Raw genomic sequence first — 21,551 nt, forward strand, 5'->3', positions numbered from 1 at the left:
GTTACAGACAGAGAGGTTATAGACAGAGGGGTTACAGACAGAGAGGTTATAGACAGAGAGGTTACAGACAGAGAGGTTATAGACAGAGAGGTTACAGACAGAGAGGTTATAGACAGAGAGGTTATAGACAGAGAGGTTATAGACAGAGAGGTTACAGACAGAGAGGTTACAGACAGAGAGGTTATAGACAGAGAGTGTCAAGTGTTCCGTCTTTTTTGGCTGTGCTTAACCCCCACTTGATAGGGAGGCACCAATTCTGAATGTTTTAACTGGGTTTCACTCAATGACCAGGCTTCTTGTATCTTTATCCGATTTATTTTTCTTCCTTTTGTAGCCCAGACAGTACAGGTGAAAAACCTTAAAAACCAGAGAACACCAACCATTTACAAATTTGCACATCTCTTATAAAAATAGGCACAGGAATCAACAATGATCAATTATCAAAATGTTTGACCTGACACACACATGTATAAATAACCACATATATATATAAATAAATAACCACATGTATATAAATAAACACATCTGTTAAGTTAATCATTTTAGCTTGAATCCATCACAGATATTAAATTAGCCTACATTTTCTACTACGAGAACCACAATGAGTGACTGATCAACCACATGGATCACTAAACAGTTCAATTGTTAGCAGCATGTTTAGCACACCATTTTTTCCCATATAAATATTTACAAATATTTACAATACATATTCACTCCCACCAAGTTACAATGTGCAATTTCAGCAATTCATTTTAGACAAACTTCATATGATCTAGGACTATGCACGTTTTAAACCATGGCTTTATGCCAATCCATCACAGCAGTATTCCATATCAAAGAGCTAAATCACTGAATTAAGCAAACTACAATAAAACTGACTAACCAACGTTTCCACAATACATTCTGCACTACCCGTGAATATTTACAACACAAAAGCAGATACTACCGTGCACAAACACAAATGACTTTCCCGCGGCAGCATTCAAATGCGTCGTCGGCGTCCATCAAACAATCAACAAGTGGCACTCGCAACAAAGTCTTAACGTAGCGATCTTACCGGCTGTCTGTTCAGTCTTTGAATAATTGGTACCAGATTCAGCACAACTTCGGAAGAGCTCGATGAGAATGCCGCCTCTTACTCTCCTCGTGCTTTACTGACGTTTGTCTTTTTAAACAGATATTAAGCCGGAACTGCGTGCGTCTTCTTTTCCTGCTCGAGTGTTCCCATGCGAGTGATAATTAGTTCCGCTTGACTGCCGACGACGAAAAAGGGGCGTTCACCGTGACAGAGAGGTTATAGACAGAGAGGTTATAGACAAAGAGGTTACAGACAGACAGAGAGGTTATAGACAGAGGGGTTATAGACAGAGAGGTTATAGACAGAGAGGTTACAGACAGAGAGGTTACAGACAGAGAGGTTATAGACAGAGAGGTTATAGACAGAGAGGTTACAGACAGACAGAGAGGTTACAGACAGAGAGGTTATAGACAGAGGGGTTACAGACAGAGAGGTTATAGACAGAGAGGTTACAGACAGACAGAGAGGTTACAGACAGAGAGGTTACAGACAGAGAGGTTATAGACAGAGAGGTTACAGACAGAGAGGTTACAGACAGAGAGGTTATAGACAGAGAGGTTATAGACAGAGAGGTTACAGACAGACAGAGAGGTTATAGACAGAGGGGTTATAGACAGAGGTTACAGACAGAGAGGTTACAGACAGAGAGGTTACAGACAGAGAGGTTATAGACAGAGAGGTTACAGACAGAGAGGTTACAGACAGACAGAGAGGTTACAGACAGAGAGGTTATAGACAGACAGAGAGGTTACAGACAGAGAGGTTACAGACAGAGAGGTTATAGACAGACAGAGAGGTTATAGACAGACAGAGAGGTTATAGACAGACAGAGAGGTTACAGACAGGGAGGTTACAGACAGAGAGGTTACAGACAGAGAGGTTATAGACAGAGAGGTTATAGACAGAGAGGTTATAGACAGAGAGGTTATAGACAGAGAGGTTACAGACAGAGAGGTTATAGACAGAGAGGTTACAGACAGAGAGGTTACAGACAGAGAGAGAGGTTATAGACAGAGAGGTTACAGACAGAGAGGTTATAGACAGAGAGGTTACAGACAGAGAGGTTACAGACAGAGAGGTTAGAGACAGAGGGGTTATAGACAGAGAGGTTACAGACAGAGAGGTTACAGACAGAGAGGTTATAGACAGAGAGGTTATAGACAGAGAGGTTATAGACAGAGAGGTTATAGACAGAGAGGTTATAGACAGAGAGGTTACAGACAGAGAGGTTACAGACAGAGAGGTTATAGACAGAGAGGTTATAGACAGAGAGGTTATAGACAGAGAGGTTACAGACAGAGAGGTTACAGACAGAGAGGTTATAGACAGAGGGGTTATAGACAGAGAGGTTATAGACAGAGAGGTTATAGAAAGACAGAGAGGTTATAGAAAGACAGAGAGGTTATAGACAGAGAGGTTACAGACAGAGAGGTTACAGACAGAGAGGTTATAGACAGAGAGGTTACAGACAGAGAGGTTATAGACAGAGGGGTTATAGACAGAGAGGTTATAGACAGACAGAGAGGTTATTAGACAGAGAGGTTATAGACAGAGAGGTTATAGACAGAGAGGTTACAGACAGAGAGGTTATAGACAGAGAGGTTATAGACAGAGAGGTTACAGACAGAGAGGTTATAGACAGAGAGGTTATAGACAGAGAGGTTACAGACAGAGAGGTTATAGACAGAGAGGTTATAGACAGAGAGGTTACAGACAGAGAGGTTACAGACAGAGAGGTTATAGACAGAGAGGTTATAGACAGAGAGGTTACAGACAGACAGAGAGGTTACAGACAGAGGGGTTATAGACAGAGAGGTTACAGACAGAGGGGTTATAGACAGAGAGGTTATAGACAGAGAGGTTACAGACAGAGAGGTTATAGACAGACAGAGAGGTTACAGACAGAGGGGTTACAGACAGAGAGGTTATAGACAGAGAGGTTATAGACAGAGAGGTTACAGACAGACAGAGAGGTTACAGACAGAGGGGTTATAGACAGAGAGGTTATAGACAGAGAGGTTACAGACAGACAGAGAGGTTACAGACAGAGGGGTTATAGACAGAGAGGTTACAGACAGAGAGGTTATAGACAGACAGAGAGGTTACAGACAGAGGGTTATAGACAGAGAGGTTATAGACAGAGAGGTTACAGACAGAGAGGTTATAGACAGAGAGGTTACAGACAGAGAGGTTATAGACAGAGAGGTTATAGACAGAGAGGTTATAGACAGAGAGGTTACAGACAGAGAGGTTATAGACAGAGAGGTTATAGACAGAGAGGTTACAGACAGACAGAGAGGTTACAGACAGAGGGTTTAAAAAAAGAAGGACAAGGGGGGTTAAGACCAAAGAGGGTTATAGACAAAAGAGGTTTAGACAAGAGAAAGGGAATTGACAGAGGGGTTTTAAGGGCAGAAGGGTTTCGACAGAGAAAGGGTTTTAGGGGGGAGGGTTACAGACAGGGAAGAAAGAGGTTAAGACAGAGAGGTTTTTAAAACGGGGAGGTTAAAAAATAAAACAAGAGGTTTTAGACAGAGGGTTTAAAAGAAGGAAAAAGGGGGGGTTTTTAAAAACCAGAGGTTTAGACAAAAGGAAAAAGAGGGGTTTTTTAAAACCAAGGGGGGGGTTTAAAAGGAGGGGGAGGTTACAGACAGAGGGGTTTAGAAAGGGCAGAGGGGGGTTTTGGGCAGAGAGGTTAAGAAAGAACCCGGAAAAGGTTTTAAGGGCAGAGAGGTTCAGACGAGAGGTTAAAAAGACAGGGGGAAAAAGGGGAGGTTTCAGACAGAAGGTTAAGACAGGGGTATTTGACAGGGGGGGGGTTTTAAAAAGAGGGTTAAGACAGAGAGGTTTTATAGGACCCAGAGGTTTAAAACAGAGAGGTTACAGCAAAGAGGTTACAGACAGAGAGGTTATAGACAGAGAGGTTATAGACAGAGAGGTTATAGACAGAGAGGTTACAGACAAAGAGGTTACAGACAGAGAGGTTATAGACAGAGAGGTTATAGACAGAGAGGTTATAGACAGACAGAGAGGTTATAGACAGACAGAGAGGTTATAGACAGACAGAGAGGTTACAGACAGAGAGGTTACAGACAGAGAGGTTACAGACAGAGAGGTTACAGACAGAGAGGTTACAGACAGAGAGGTTACAGACAGACAGGTTATAGACAGAGAGGTTATAGACAGAGAGGTTACAGACAGAGAGGTTACAGAGAGAGAGGTTTCAGACAGAGAGGTTATAGACAGACAGAGAGGTTATAGACAGAGAGGTTACAGACAGAGAGGTTACAGACAGAGAGAGAGGTTACAGACAGACAGGTTATAGACAGAGAGGTTATAGACAGAGAGGTTACAGACAGAGAGGTTACAGACAGAGAGGTTATAGACACAGAGAGAGGTTTCAGACAGAGAGGTTATAGACAGACAGAGAGGTTATAGACAGAGAGGTTATAGACAGAGAGGTTACAGACAGAGAGGTTACAGACAGAGAGGTTATAGACAGAGAGGTTATAGACAGAGAGGTTACAGACAGAGAGGTTACAGACAGAGAGGTTACAGACAGAGAGAGAGGTTACAGACAGAGAGGTTACAGACAGACAGAGAGGTTATAGACAGAGAGGTTACAGACAGAGAGAGAGGTTACAGACAGAGAGGTTACAGACAGACAGAGAGGTTATAGACAGAGAGGTTACAGACAGAGAGGTTATAGACAGAGAGGTTACAGACAGAGAGGTTACAGACAGACAGAGAGGTTATAGACAGAGAGGTTACAGACAGAGAGGTTATAGACAGAGAGGTTATAGACAGAGAGAGAGGTTACAGACAGAGAGGTTACAGACAGGGAGGTTACAGACAGAGAGGTTATAGACAGAGAGGTTATAGAAAGACAGAGAGGTTACAGACAGAGAGGTTACAGACAGAGAGGTTATAGAAAGACAGAGAGGTTATAGACAGAGAGGTTACAAACAGAGAGGTTACAGACAGAGAGGTTATAGACAGAGAGAGAGGTTACAGACAGAGAGGTTACAGACAGAGAGGTTACAGACAGAGAGGTTATAGACAGAGAGGTTATAGAAAGACAGAGAGGTTACAGACAGAGAGGTTACAGACAGAGAGGTTATAGAAAGACAGAGAGGTTATAGACAGAGAGGTTATAGACAGAGAGGTTATAGAAAGACAGAGAGGTTATAGACAGAGAGGTTATAGACAGAGAGGGTAACAGACAGAGAGGTTATAGACCGAGAGGTTACAGACAGAGGTTACAGACAGAGAGGTTATAGACAGAGAGGTTATAGACAGAGAGGTTATAGACAGAGAGGTTATAGACAGAGAGGTTACAGACAGAGAGGTTATAGAAAGACAGAGAGGTTACAGACAGAGAGGTTATAGACAGACAGAGAGGTTATAGACAGAGAGGTTACAGACAGAGAGAGAGGTTATAGACAGAGAGGTTACAGACAGAGAGGTTACAGACAGAGGGGTTATAGACAAAGAGGTTATAGACAGAGAGGTTATAGACAGAGAGGTTACAGACAGAGAGTTACAGACAGAGAGGTTATAGACAGAGAGGTTATAGACAAAGAGGTTACAGACAGAGAGGTTATAGAAAGACAGAGAGGTTATAGACAGAGGGTTACAGACAGAGAGGTTACAGACAGAGAGGTTATAGACAAAGAGGTTATAGACAGAGAGGTTATAGACAGAGAGGTTATAGACAGAGAGGTTACAGACAGAGAGGTTATAGACAGAGAGGTTATAGACAGAGAGGTTATAGACAGAGAGGTTATAGACAGAGGGGTTACAGACAGAGAGGTTATAGACAGAGAGGTTATAGACAGAGAGGTTATAGACAGAGAGGTTATAGACAGAGAGGTTATAGACAGAGGGGTTACAGACAGAGAGGTTATAGACAGAGAGGTTACAGACAGAGAGGTTATAGACAGAGAGGTTATAGACAGAGAGGTTATAGACAGAGAGGTTATAGACAGAGGGGTTATAGACAGAGAGGTTATAGACAGAGAGGTTATAGACAGAGAGGTTATAGAAAGACAGAGAGGTTACAGACAGAGAGAGAGGTTACAGACAGAGAGGTTATAGACAGAGGGGTTATAGACAGAGAGGTTACAGACAGAGAGGTTATAGACAGAGAGGTTATAGACAGAGGGGTTATAGACAGAGAGGTTATAGACAGAGAGGTTATAGACAGAGAGGTATAGACAGAGAGGTTATAGACAGAGGGGTTATAGACAGAGAGGTTATAGAAAGACAGAGAGGTTATAGAAAGACAGAGAGGTTATAGACAGACAGAGAGGTTATAGAAAGACAGAGAGGTTATAGACAGACAGAGAGGTTATAGACAGAGAGGTTATAGACAGAGAGAGAGGTTATAGACAGAGAGAGAGGTTACAGACAGAGAGAGAGGTTACAGACAGACAGAGAGGTTATAGACAGAGAGGTTACAGACAGAGAGGTTATAGACACAGAGAGAGGTTACAGACAGAGAGAGAGGTTATAGACAGAGAGAGAGGTTACAGACAGAGAGAGAGGTTATAGACAGAGAGGTTACAGACAGAGAGGTTATAGACAGAGAGAGAGGTTACAGACAGAGAGGTTATAGACAGAGAGGTTACAGACAGAGAGGTTACAGACAGAGAGGTTACAGACAGAGAGGTTACAGACAGAGAGGTTATAGACAGAGAGGTTATAGACAGAGAGGTTACAGACAGAGAGGTTACAGACAGAGAGGTTACAGACAGAGAGGTTACAGACAGAGAGGTTATAGACAGAGAGAGAGGTTACAGACAGAGAGGTTACAGACAGACAGAGAGGTTACAGACAGAGAGGTTACAGACAGAGAGGTTATAGACAGAGAGGTTACAGACAGAGAGGTTATAGACAGACAGAGAGGTTACAGACAGAGAGGTTACAGACAGAGAGGTTATAGACAGAGAGGTTACAGACAGAGAGGTTACAGACAGAGAGGTTATAGACAGAGAGGTTACAGACAGAGAGGTTATAGACAGAGAGGTTACAGACAGAGAGGTTACAGACAGAGAGGTTACAGACAGAGAGGTTATAGACAGAGAGGTTATAGACAGAGAGGTTACAGACAGAGAGGTTACAGACAGAGAGGTTACAGACAGAGAGGTTATAGACAGAGAGGTTATAGACAGAGAGGTTACAGACAGAGAGGTTACAGACAGAGAGGTTATAGACAGAGAGAGAGGTTAAGACAGAGAGGTACAGACAGAGAGGTTACAGACAGAGAGGTTATAGACAGAGAGGTTACAGACAGAGAGGTTATAGACAGAGAGGTTATAGACAGAGAGTTACAGACAGAGAGGTTATAGACAGACAGAGAGGTTACAGACAGAGAGGTTACAGACAGAGAGGTTATAGACAGAGAGGTTACAGACAGAGAGGTTACAGACAGAGAGGTTATAGACAGAGAGGTTATAGACAGAGAGGTTATAGACAGAGGGGTTATAGACAGAGAGGTTATAGAAAGACAGAGAGGTTATAGAAAGACAGAGAGGTTATAGACAGAGAGGTTACAGACAGAGAGGTTACAGACAGAGAGGTTATAGACAGAGAGGTTATAGACAGAGAGGTTATAGACAGAGGGGTTATAGACAGAGAGGTTATAGAAAGACAGAGAGGTTATAGAAAGACAGAGAGGTTATAGACAGAGAGGTTACAGACAGAGAGGTTACAGACAGAGAGGTTACAGACAGAGAGGTTACAGACAGAGAGGTTACAGACAGAGAGGTTACAGACAGAGAGGTTACAGACAGAGAGGTTATAGACAGAGAGGTTACAGACAGAGAGGTTACAGACAGAGAGGTTACAGACAGAGAGGTTATAGACAGAGAGGTTACAGACATCGAGGTTACAGACAGAGAGGTTACAGACAGAGAGGTTATTGTGGCGTCAAACAACTGTGAGCATAGGACCAGTATCTGTGGAGGAACTCCAGGCCTGAAGGGGGCAGAGAGAGCTCACCCAGACACCCAAAAGACAGGATGCAACCCATGTTTCTGGAGGAACTGATTTCACCTGCGCACCTCTAATCAAGCATGAGTATAACATGTTTGGAGTTAGCTCGGTGAGCCCTCTTTGCTCGGTCTCCTCAGCCTACTGACAGCTCATGTTCAACCACAGACGCAACTGGTATGGACTTCAAATATTTAGTTTGAAAGAATCATTTGTTTGCTGTTTTTTGTTTGATTTTGATCTGTTTTGAATTTAAATGAGATGTTTAGTTAAATGATCAGGATTGATGCGTACTGATGTGGAATGTAATTTGCCCTTTTGTTTCTTAAAGGTTATCAACCTATTCTTCCTCTGGAATTTCTCTTTGTGCCATCAATCTGAAAGAAAACAAATCACCAGAACGGAACAGAGTTGTCCCCTTGCATCATTTGTGTTGAACAAGCCGTTTTCAAGTTTGGGCAGAGCTGAATCTGAATCTTAACATCTGGATAACTTGACAGTTGATAACCAGCTTATATCCAGCATGGCAGTGAAGACCCCAGGATTAAAGCCTGAAGAAAGGAAAGCTGTCATTGCAAAGGGAGAATTGACTGGAAAACAATGGCGAAGGAAGCTCTTGGGAAAACAGTGAAACAGCTGAAGCAAGAGAGGACCTTGGCTAGAAGTGCCTTCACCAAACAAGCCAACTTCCTGAGCAGAACGTCAGGAAATTTGACAAAGACTGAACAACAAGAGGAGTTCAAGGAGCTCACGTCACTGGCAAGGAACATCGGGGAAACAAATGATGGCTACAGGGCTGGCCTACTGGCAGACCTTGAAGCTGAGACTGATGAAGGTGAAGAAGTCAAGCTGGACGAGCAGCAGCAAACAGACCTGGAAAAGGTAATGGAGGAGTGCGATGCAAAACTGGATGAAGTCCGAAAAACAGTCCAAAACAACCTCTGGCCCAGATATGGGGAAGGTGAGATTGGAGCTGCAATAGAAGAGGCAGAGACAGCCTGTGAGGGACTTCAGGGAATACCTGTCTCCGCCCTGAGTAGAGATGGCTATGAGCTACAGTGGGACAGTGTGAAGAAGCAAATCCAAGGTGCCGCTACAAGCCTATCGGAGTGGGAGATGTGGATTCCAGCATTACAGAAGGCAAGTCTGGAGGACAGAGTGAAGGAGCTGAAAGCTCTAAACACCAGCCTTGAAGCGAGGGGAGCAGAATTTCTCACAGCACAAAGAATGGCAGAAGAGGAGAGAAGACGAAGAACACCACCACTGCCTGTGCCAGCTCATCGACCAATAGTAAAAATAAAACCAACCAGTCTACCCAGGTTCGACGGATTCAAAAGGAATTTCCATTGATGGAGGAAGGACTGGGAGAACCTGCAAAGGCAGGGGGAGCCGACCGGCTCAGTAGAGGCAAAGAAGTTCCAACTCCTGGACAGCGTTGAGGAGAGAATTTGCCGGGACCTGCGCCTGCCTACTTACAACACTGCTGAAGATATGTTCAGAGTGCTGGAGATCAGGTATGGAAACAAGTCTACAATTGCCCTGGAGATAATTGAAGATCTGGAGAAATGTCCTGCTTTAAGAGCAAACCAGCCAAGGAAAGTCATGGACATGACTCAAACCATTGAGAAGGCCCTGAACGATCTCACAGAGCTCGGAAACACTGGAGCCATAAAGAATCCTCTGGTGATCAGATCCATAGAGAGCAAGCTGCCAGACAATATGAAGAGAGACTGGTTGGTATTCATGGTCAACCCAAGAAATGGCGTGACCCCAGACACTCACTTCGACAGCCTTCTTGGATTCCTGAAGACCCAAGAGGAAATTCTTGAGAGACTGGAGCAGCTTAGTGTGAGTGAAAAGCCTGAAAGGAAACTTACTTACCTGGACAAGAAGTATGCCTCCACACGCTCCACAAGGAGGGGAGGATGTATTATCTGTGGAGATGAAAAGCACCGGGAGAAGGTTTTCTTTTGCAAGCGGTTTAAAGAACTGAAGCCTGGCGAGAAGCTGAGTGCTGTGGAGAAGTTGGGAGCATGCAAGCGATGCTTAGTCTGTCATGGAGAAGATGAGTACTGTAAAAAAAGGGAGCTCTTCGGACCACCATTTCTTTCTTTGCTCAAGAGGAGACTTCAAGATGAAGGAATCTGATGCTTTCTCCGCCTGGAGAAAGCAAAAGCTCACAGAGGAGCAAGTAAAACTGATGTCTGAACTCACTCCGGAAATGGCAGAAAGATTCAGGAAAGCTTTTACCAACACCACTGCAAGGGCCAACTGTGTTGTGAAGGATCAACGTGGAGCGGTGGCGTCAAGAGCACCTGAGCTACCAGTCATTCTAATGCTGTTAGAGGTAACTGCCAATGCAGGACAGAAGATTGGAACTCTCATTGACTTAGCATCAGACACCAACTACGTCACCCACAGTGCTGCCAGGAGATTGAATCTGCTAAGTGAAAACATCTTGCTAATTGTCCATGGAGTCGGAGGGATGGCCATGGAGGTGAAAACCAAAAGATACTCACTCAGAGTGAGGGTCAAGACACCCAACGGCACGGAGAGAGCTCATGAGCTTGTCTGCTATGGCTTGGAGGAGATCGCCAAAGTGCACAGAGTAATCAAACCAGAGCAACTCAAAAAATTCTTCCCAGGAACCAACCTGGAAGAGCTCAAAAGACCAAAACACATTGAGCTACTCATCAGTCACCGGGAAGGAAGACTTGCTCCACAAAGAGTGAAGGTGATTGGGGACCTTGTCCTTTGGGAAAGCCCATTAGGAATGACGGTTGGTGGAGCGCATCCAGACCTCTTTGAAGAGGTGGATATGGCTGCGCATACATCTAAAACACACTTTGCGCGATCCATGAGAACCTCAGCAGTGAAGTATCAAGAAATCACTGAAGCACAGGAGTTCAAAGCTGAAACCAAAAGTACGGTTGCTGGCAAAGAGTTCTTGGACTGGTGGAGATGGGACAGCATTGGAGCAGCCTGCGAACCAAAGTGTGGAGGATGCCGGTGCGGCAACTGTCAACCAGGAGGCAAGGAAATGACTGAGTGAAGAAAGAGAGCTGGAGATCATAAGGAAAGGGCTAACCTACATCAGAGCAGATGCACAGTGATGGACCACACTGGGACACCAAGTATCCCTGGATTCAAGATCCAAGTTCCCTTCCCAACAACAGGAGTGGGGTGGAAGCCACTTTCTTGAGGACAGAGAAACAACTCAAAAAAGAGCCAGAGTGGAGAATGGCATACACAGCTCAAGTCCATGAGATGGTGGAGAGAGGAGCAGCAAAGAAACTCACCAAAGACATCACTGCAAGCTGGAAAGGACCAGTATGGTATGTCAGCCACTTGGTGGCACCAAATCCGCACTCGCTCACAACACCCGTGCGACTGGTATGGAACAGCAGCCGGAAGTTTAAAGGGCTCAGCATGAATGACCTTCTGCTGAAGGGGCCTGATGTCCTCAATCCCATCCGAGCAGTACTACTCAGGTTCAGAGGAGGTGTCCATGCTGCCCTTGGCGACATCAAGAAAATGTACAATTCTGTGTGGCTGGAAGACCTGGAGATGCACCTCCACAGATTTCTCTGGAGAGACACTGAGGAGGGAGAGATCGAAGAGTATGCCATCACCAGAGTCAACATTGGCGATCGACCAGCAGGGTGCATTGCACAGCTGGCCATGAGGGAGACAGCAAAGCTGCCCATGTTTGCTCACCTGGAGGAGGAACGTAGGATCCTTGATGAGGATGCTTATGTCGACGATGTCCTGACCTCCCATAAGGACTTGCTAAAGCTGGACCAGAACACCAAAAGAGTTGAAGAGATCCTGAAGGCAGGCGGGTTCTTCCTCAAGCCCTGGGTCCTGTCAGGCCAAAGTGGGAGGCAGGAGGTTGTGCCAGGAGAACAAGGAGCAGAGGAAAACAGAATACTCACTCTTCCAAACCAGATGAGGGAAGGAGACAACAAAGCCCTTGGAATTGGATACCTCGTTGAAGAGGATAAACTTTACCTCATGGCATCAATCAACTTCTCAAAGAGGAAAAGGAAAATGAGTCGGCCAAAATCTCCTTGGTGAAGAGGTGAGAGAGAACACTCCAAACCCACTGACGAGAAGACAACTGCTAAGCCAAGTAGCAAGCCTGTATGACCCAATAGGCCTTGTCAAACCTGTCAAACAGAAGGGTGCTATTCTTGTCAGGAAGGCATTTCAGGAAGCTGGAGCCAAAGCTCTGACCAGAGACACTTGGGACAAACCTCTGTCTGAAAAATTGAGGGAAGAAGCCATCCTGCTGTTTGAGGAATACACACGTCTTAGGCAAATCACCTTCCACAGAAGCCACACCAGTCGATTGGATTGGAAAACCTTGGAGTAACATTCTCTGATGGAAGTGACAAGAGCTATGGAGCTGTGGTGTACTTCAGATGGGAAACTGAACAAGGCATCCGAGTCAGACTGGCTGAATCCAAAGCAAAGCTCACACCATTGGACCAAAAGGGAGAACCAGTGAAAGCTGAAACCTGCGGAGCGGTCTTTGCAGCACGACTCAGGAAGTACATTGAAAAACACAGCCGAATGGAAATCGAACGATGGCTCCATCTGCTGGACAGTCGGACTGTGTTGGGAGCAATCCAAAGAGACAGCTATGGATATCAAACCTTCTTTGCGAACAGAGTTGGAGAGATCCAGAAATCCACCTCTGTCGAAGACTGGTGGTGGATCCCAGGAGACCTGAACATTGCTGACCTCGTAACAAGAGGAGCAAGGCCAGAAAACCTTAAAGAGGATTCTGTGTGGCAGAACGGACCAGACTTTCTGAAGGACCCTGTGGAAGAGTGGCAAAAAAGTCAGCCAAAGAAGTCGCTGCATTTGCCAAAGAAGGCATAGACCAGCTCCAAAGGAAGTCTTTCACAGCAGCACTGACCAGAACCAAGGTCAAAAAACAAAGTGATGTCACTTCTTTTACTGCAATGCCAGAGTCTCCAGTCTCAATTCAAGTGATGAGTGACCAGGAAGATGCACAGCAAAGTAGCCCTGATGGAAAAGAACCCAAGATCCAATTCCAGAGAGTACCAGCTGGTTCTGCAATGGAGGGAATCCTTGACATCAGGAAGTTCAGCAATTTGACCAAGCTGACCAGAGTCATCACCTGGGTATGGAGAGCTGTAAAGAAGTGGAGGAAACTACTGACAAAGACCTCAGTCTCTAGCAAGCCAAAGTGGGAGGGAATTCCTTCAACACCAGAGATAACGTCCCGAGCTGAAGAAGCTGTACTCAGTGGTGGAAAGTAACGGAGTATTTTTACTTCGTTACTGTACTTAAGTACATTTTTCCGTATTTGTACTTTACTTAAGTAAAAATAATAATGCATACTTTCGACTTTTACTCCATTACATTTTGCAGCTATTATCTATACTTTCTACTCCACTACATTTCTACAATATGTGTTGTTACTCGTTACATTTTATAAATGCAGTTTCTCGCCAGAACGTTGCCAATGCCTACACAACAATATGTTTAAACCAATCAGGTGGCGTGGCTCTGTCAGCTTCGATGATAGCAAAGCGCGCGGTAGACTTGCCTCCTCTGTCATTCAAAGGACAGCCTGACAAACTCATTCGACATCATGGATCCAGAGCCAACGTTGACTGCAACATCTGCAGTGAGCCGCCACCCTTGGCCATATTTAAAAGACCTTTTTGAATTCAGAGGGCCCAAGGATGATTCCTGGAGGTTTGTGTGCCTTTCCTGTCGGCCTCTGAAAAAGGAGTTGCTTGCCCTCAAAAATTCACCATCAAATTTGAAGAAGCATATCGAGGTAAGCAGAGTTCTTGCTATGCTAAGTTAATGTCTGTGACTTTCGCATATTGTTATATATATTTAATTTGGTTACTGACTTGACATTGTAATGTTGTCTAGCTAAATGCATGTTGACACACAGCAATAGCATCAAAATAATATGATAGTACCGTAGTTATTTATTTAACGTAGCCTAGTGGTTAGATAAAGCTGGTAGATTAGCTATGGCAAGCTAGCGTGCTAGCTTGCCATAGCTAATGATTGATGGATTACATCAAGAGATACATGCAGGATGAGCCAGTCCCATCATGTGTTATCCATTCCGGGTCAGAGGAGGAGGACTACTTTGGCCTGATGAAGGGAAATGTCCAGGAAACCACTAAACAACTGGATGCCTACCTACGCCGTTGCCTGCCTCTGCGGCATGTGAACGGCTCTTTAGTACGGCAGGGCCCTTTTGTTCTGCCAAAAGAGGCAGACTAGGCTCAAATCACTGGCGTAAAGTATACCCCCGCAGCCCCCGCGAGGCGGGGGGGCCCCGGCCCCCCTCATATGAGAACGGGCCCCCTACCTCTATACCCCAAAGCGGCCGCCGACAGCATGTTAGATTTCTACTAGAGCGGCCGCGGCCGGCCGCAATTTTGAAAGACACTACATGAAATAATACTGCGCCAGTGGATACATGAACAACTTACTTTTATTTTGAAACCCGGAAATTGGGTGTGTTGTCATTGACTTTTCTGAAGTATTTCTTAGCTAAACCTCGCTACTGACTGTGACTGATCGCCTGAAGATTACAGTGTTTCAGATGCCGTCGTGGCTAGCAATCAGAGCAGACACATCTCTTCTCACAGGATGAGACCGTATTTTTGTGCACCAATGATGACAAATCATCACGTTTGTATGGCAGTGATGTAAGAAAAGTCTAAATAAAAAATACCTATTCAAAATAGTAATATTAGTATCCTCCTGTTTGCTCTGACTAGCTAAAGTCTTCGTATGTCGCAGAAGTGTTGGTTTATAACTAGCACAGCCTCATCATTCTCTAAATTGGTAAGACATCGCCAGATCAACGACATTTGAATGGATTGTAAACCCATGGCACTTTTATGTTCAGAGATATGTAACATTTAATTATTGGTCTGTATGGGACGTTCAAAAAAGCTAATTTTCGCGTTACCGCTTATGGAAATGTCTGTCACTTCGTGACTTTCGCAACCTCCAAAGCAAGCTCCCGCGTCTGTGGGTGAAAGCTATTTTGTGCACAAGTAACAACGATGGTAATCAGATGTGTTTTCTGTTTATGAAAGTCTGAAGAAACGTATTTTAAAATGTTTTATCGTTCGTCATCTCACTTTTCATGCCTAGTTTGCCAGCAAACTTGCTAGCTTGTCTTGTATTTACTTGTCTTAGACTGAGGTAATATTAGTCTGATGAGTTCGAGGTTGATACTAGCTAGCTATTGAATGCATCAGCCTCATCGCTTACTAAACTGATCATATTTAGATAAATGTATAGATAAACATGTATAGTTAAAAAAAACTGTGAAAATGAGTCACTGTTTCATTCTCACTTCTAATTATTCTTCGTTTGTGTCTACTAGTACAAGTTATTCAAATACTCTCCATTCTTTTTTTTTAGCTGTAAGCTCATTGTAAAAGCAGTAGCTGTGTTGTATACAGCTTTCCCGGGCCGCTAGGGGGGGCCCGTGTTCGTCTCCCGATATGATTCAATGCACGAAATATGCGATCTAATATTACGCGCCATTTCACCGCAGAAATGAAGCGCACCAGAGAAAAAAGTGGTGCTCAAAAGCGACAAAACAAAAAGAAAAGAGATGAATTTACATCCACACTGCCCAAAATTTCATCTGTTTTTGGGAGAGTGCAGCCTAACTCTCCACTTCAGGATGCACAATCAGGTAGGGTCGTGGAAAAAAAAAACTAGCGCAGTTACAGTAAAACGAGGCAGTGGCCTGAGGCAGCCTCTAGCCTCCACTAGCCTCCATGCAAGCTAAGCATCAAAGTTACGTTTTGTATTGAAAAGAAGTAAATAACATGTGACAATTAAACAAAGAGAAAAAAATACTTAAGTAAAACGTCTAATTGTTTCTCTCATTTAAAACGCAAGGGAATTGGATTTTCATCCATCCGTCCAGAAATGTCTTAAGCTAACATGTAGGCCCCTACAGCTCCCTCGTAGGCGTCTGTGTTAAAAACTTGCGGAGAATTTGTGACATGGCCGTGAGAACCCAAAATAAGTTCTGAAATGCAATCGGACTCTTCAAAGGGTTAGCAGCAGACGAGGAGGGAGGGATCGCTGCGCATCAGACAGACGCTGAAATCACAGGCGCATGCCCTTCTGCATCGGATGAGGAAGATGCCGTGCATCGGGTGGCTGCTGATGGCAGAGATAGGCATACCGCAGGTGAGGCTCTGGCTGTGCCGTTGACTCTTCTTCATAAAGACAAAGCATCAAAGTTGTTGTTTTTTATTATTGAAAAGCAGTAAATAGCCTGTGGCAATTAAATAAAGAGCCTGAAAAGACGCTGAAATCACAGGTGCATCGGATGAGGGAGGAGATGCCGTGCATCAGATGGCTGCTGATGACAGAGATGCGTGTACCGCAGCCGCAGGTGAGGAAGATGTCTCTGGATGTGCCGTTGACTCTTCTTCAACTGAGGGAGAGACCATTACGGGGCCTGAAGAAGAAATCCGGGACAGCGAGAATGTTGGGAGTGGGACTTCTTCTGATCTTGAATGCGCTGTTGATAGGCCTTCTGATCCTTACCCTAGTGACAGGGCTAATTTCCCTGTTGACATCTCTGACAGTGATGTTAAGAGATCGATTATAAAGCAGGGGCCATGCAAATACGAAGGCCCCTATCCGAGGGATGCTAGAGGCAGGTGCTTTTCTAAAGAGTACTATAACCGTGTGTCCAAGAAAGGTACACAGATATCACGCAAATGGTTGTGTTACTCTCCTAAAATGGATCGTGTGTATTGCCAGTGTTGTTGGTTGTTTGGTGACAGAACGTCTGTGGGCCATAATTTGGCATGGACAACCGGGATTAATGACTGGCAAGGTCTTTCGCGGAAGATCAGAGAGCACGAACATGCCCGTTGCCACTTGTCAGCCTGTGTTGTGTATGATACATGGCAGCAAAATGTAACCATCGACGAAAGGATTTCATCTGATTTCAAAAGTGAGGTTAGTTTTTGGTCAGATGTTTTAAAAAGGATTGCTGACGTTACATTAACCCTTGCGTCCTGTAACTCCGCTTTCCGTGCGCACCACGAGAAACTAGGAGAAATCAATAATGGAAACTTTCTGGCCCACATCGAACTCCTTGCGCGTTACGACCCCGTGTTGGAGAAGTTGATCAGAAGTAAAAGTAAAATCAAATACTTAAGCCCAAAAATTCAAAACGAGATGATCTCAATCATGGCACAAACTGTCTTAGACGAAATAGTGAAAGAAATCCATGAGGCAGAATTTTATTCGGTCATATTAGACACAACACAAGACATTTCCAAAGTGGATCAGCTAAGCCAAGTGCTCCGCTATGTCACGATTCCTAAAGATGACAATGATGTGCCCTCAGACGTGCAAATTCACGAGAGTTTCATAGGTTTCCATTCAGTCCACGACCAAAGCGCACACGGCTTAGAAAAAATTATTCTCGAGCTGTTAGAGATGAAAGGAATCTCGGTCAATAAATGCAGAGGACAGGGATACGATGGCGCAGCCACAATGAGCGGGGTCTACTCTGGCTTACAAAAAAGAATCTCGGATAGGGAACCAAATGCAATGTACGTTCATTGCGCTTCTCACAATCTAAATCTAGTTTTAAACGATGCGTGCCAGAATGTGGCAAAGGTGAGAGCGTACTACGATACAGTAGAGAAACTGTATGACTTCTTCAGCGCAAGCATTAAACGTTGGGAAATTTTGGAAGTGCAGTTCAAAGTGGCAGGGCAGCCAACTCTTAAACGTCTATGCCCGACACGTTGGGCATCCAGAAATGATGCGGTGCGCGCCCTTCGGTTTCGTTACCCAGACGTAATGAAAGCGCTCACTAAAATATCCCTGCTGTCCAAAAAACCCAAAGAACGCGCGGAGGCCACTGGTCTCAAAGCCAGCATGGAAAATTTTGAATTTGTGTTTCAAACGGTCATACAGGGTAAAATTCTTGAGTCAGTCCACATTGTTTCCCAACATCTCCAAAAACAAAACGTGGACATACTACAGGCAAGCCAGTATCTCTCAAGTGCGTCTGACAGCCTTGCGTCACTCAGAGGTGAATATGACAGCCTCAAAGAAGCTGCCCAAGACCTGGCCAAATTGTGGGGTATCTCTCCTGTATTTCCCGAGAAACGCAACAGGCGTACGAAAACCTATTTCGACGAATTGTGTGAGGACGAAAGGCTTACGAATGCAGAGGAGAATTTTAAAGTGTCGGTCTTCTACGCCACTTTAGACATAGTCGTTGCGCAGGTGGGTCGCAGGTTTGAAAGCATGCGAGAAGTGGCACGAAGGTTTGGGTTTTTACGCCCCGAGGAACTCATCTCGAAATCCGATGGTGAGTTATATGCATCAGCAAGTACTCTGGCTGCGCAATATAATGACGACTTATCTGCTGATTTTCCTGATCAGATCCTGTCATTTAGAAGCGCATTACTACCCGCTCTAAAAGAAATTGAACGTGGTGGGGTACAAGATTTGGCACGCACTCTCTTTGTGAAACACAGTTCCATATTGTCCAGTCTGCCTGACGTTGCCACAGCTATAAAATTGTTCTTGACCATACCCGTAACCGTTGCAACAGCAGAGAGGTCGTTTTCTAAACTAAAATTGATAAAAACATACTTGCGAAGCACTATGTCGCAAGATAGGCTACGGGGCCTAGCCATCATTTCTATAGAGAACAGGCGCGCTCGCAAGTTAGATTTAAACGGTGTGGTTAGAGACTTCGCTCATAGGTGCGCTAGGAGGAGTGCCCACATATACTCGTATCCAAAGATGTAAATGCTCTGTTTATCATCATTAATGTTACTTTTATTGCTGACTGTTGTTGCTGACTGTTTCATTGTTAGAATTATATGTAATAAATGGATTGGATAGCCTACTCTGTGTACAGAATATTAATGGGTTAACAAAACATCTATATAGGCCTATGGATTAAATGGGCATGGGATGTCAGGGGCTGAGTTGCAGCATCTTTTTCACTATTTTATGCAATCAAAACACACACACACAGGCCTATATATATATTAGGATATATATATAAAGAGAGAGAAGTAGGAGTAGGCTAGTAGTAAGGAGGCCGTGGCAGGTGGCGGTGGGGGGCCCCAGTCTAAGTACCTGCAGGGGGGCCCCAAGTGCTTGTGTTACGCCAGTGGCTCAAATACTTTGAAAACCAGCTCTTGATGAAATTAAACAAAAAGTTCTGTTAATGCAAATTTGGTTCTGTATGGCACTTATACGGCCATGCTCTTGTGACAGCCTTACATTTGTCTGCCTGGCAAATTAGTAACATGCAAGTTTAACATGTTGTTTATGATTGTTGTTGTTTATGATTGTTGTTGTTTATGATTGTTGTTTATGATTGTTGTTTATGATTGTTGTTGTTTATGATTGTTGTTTATGATTGTTGTTGTTTATGATTGTTGTTTATGATTGTTGTTGTTTATGATTGTTGTTGTTTATGATTGTTGTTTATGATTGTTGTTGTTTATGATTGTTTTTTATGATTGTTGTTGTTTATGATTGTTGTTTATGATTGTTGTTGTTTATGATTGTTGTTGTTTATGATTGTTGTTTATGATTGTTGTTGTTTATGATTGTTGTTTATGATTGTTGTTGTTTATGATTGTTGTTTATGATTGTTGTTGTTTATGATTGTTGTTGTTTATGATTGTTGTTTATGATTGTTGTTGTTTATGATTGTTGTTTATGATTGTTGTTGTTTATGATTGTTGTTGTTTATGATTGTTGTTTATGATTGTTGTTGTTTATGATTGTTGTTTATGATTGTTGTTGTTTATGATTGTTGTTGTTTATGATTGTTGTTGTTTATGATTGTTGTTGTTTATGATTGTTGTTGTTTATGATTGTTTTTTTTATGTGCCAAGAAACTACAGAAAATAGGCAATCACTTCAATAAATGATTTAAAGGTATATTGTGTTGTCTTTATGGGTTTGTCTTCATGGTATTATCTTTGCAGATCATATCCCTATAACTTGTCATCAGAAAATTGTTAGTTATAGTGTGAACAGTATTATAGATGGTGAGCAGCACAGAGGGTATTATAGAGGGTAAGCACAATCAGTACACCAACCTTTCCAATGAACAAATGTTGCTTATAGTTATTACTAACTGACTTCTGTAGAGGCTTAAGTATTACCTGTAGCTATACCTGCATTCTTCATCAAAATGGCCTAGACATTGAAAAACAACCAATAGCGTGAGTACTTTTACTTTTAATACTTAAAGTACATTTAAAAGTCAGTACTTATGACTTTTACTTAAGTAGGATTTTTGATGCAGTACTTCTACTTTTACTTAAGTATATATTTTGCTGGGTATTTATACTTTTACTTAAGTACTACACTTCAGTACTTCCTCCACCACTGATCTTAACATCTGGATAACTTGACAGTTGATAACCAGCTTATATCCAGCATGGCAGTGAAGACCCCAGGATTAAAGCCTGAAGAAAGGAAAGCTGTCATTGCAAAGGGAGAATTGACTGGAAAACAATGGCGAAGGAAGCTCTTGGGAAAACAGTGAAACAGCTGAATCTGAATCTTAACATCTGGATAACTTGACAGTTATAGACAGAGAGGTTACAGACAGAGAGGTTAGAGACAGAGAGGTTACAGACAGAGAGGTTACAGACAGAGAGGTTACAAACAGAGAGGTAACAGACAGAGAGGTTATAGACCGAGAGGTTACAGACAGAGGTTACAGACAGAGGTTACAGACAGAGAGGTTATAGACAGAGAGGTTACAGACAGAGAGGTTACAGACAGAGAGGTTATAGACAGAGAGGTTACAGACAGAGAGAGAGGTTACAGACAGAGGTTACAGACAGAGAGGTTACAGACAGAGAGAGAGGTTACAGACAGAGAGGTTACAGACAGAGAGGTTAGAGACAGAGAGGTTACAGACAGAGAGGTTACAGACAGAGAGAGAGGTTACAGACAGAGAGAGAGGTTACAGACAGAGAGGTTACAGACAGAGAGGTTACAGACAGACAGAGAGGTTACAGACAGAGAGGTTACAGACAGAGAGGTTATAGACAGAGAGGTTACAGACAGACAGAGAGGTTACAGACAGAGAGGTTACAGACAGAGAGGTTACAGACAGAGAGGTTACAGACAGAGGTTACAGACAGAGGTTACAGACAGAGAGGTTACAGACAGAGAGGTTACAGACAGAGGTTAGAGACAGAGAGGTTACAGACAAAGAGGTTACAGAGAGAGAGGTTACAGACAGAGAGGTTAGAGACAGAGAGGTTAGAGACAGAGAGGTTACAGACAGAGAGAGAGGTTACAGACAGAGAGGTTAGAGACAGAGAGGTTATAGACAGAGAGGTTAGAGGCAGAGGTTATAGACAGAGAGGTTACAGACAGAGAGAGAGGTTACAGACAGAGAGGTTAGAGACAGAGAGGTTAC

This window comes from Eleginops maclovinus, chromosome 16 (genome assembly GCF_036324505.1).
Source record: "Eleginops maclovinus isolate JMC-PN-2008 ecotype Puerto Natales chromosome 16, JC_Emac_rtc_rv5, whole genome shotgun sequence".
NCBI lineage: Eukaryota > Metazoa > Chordata > Actinopteri > Perciformes > Eleginopidae > Eleginops > Eleginops maclovinus.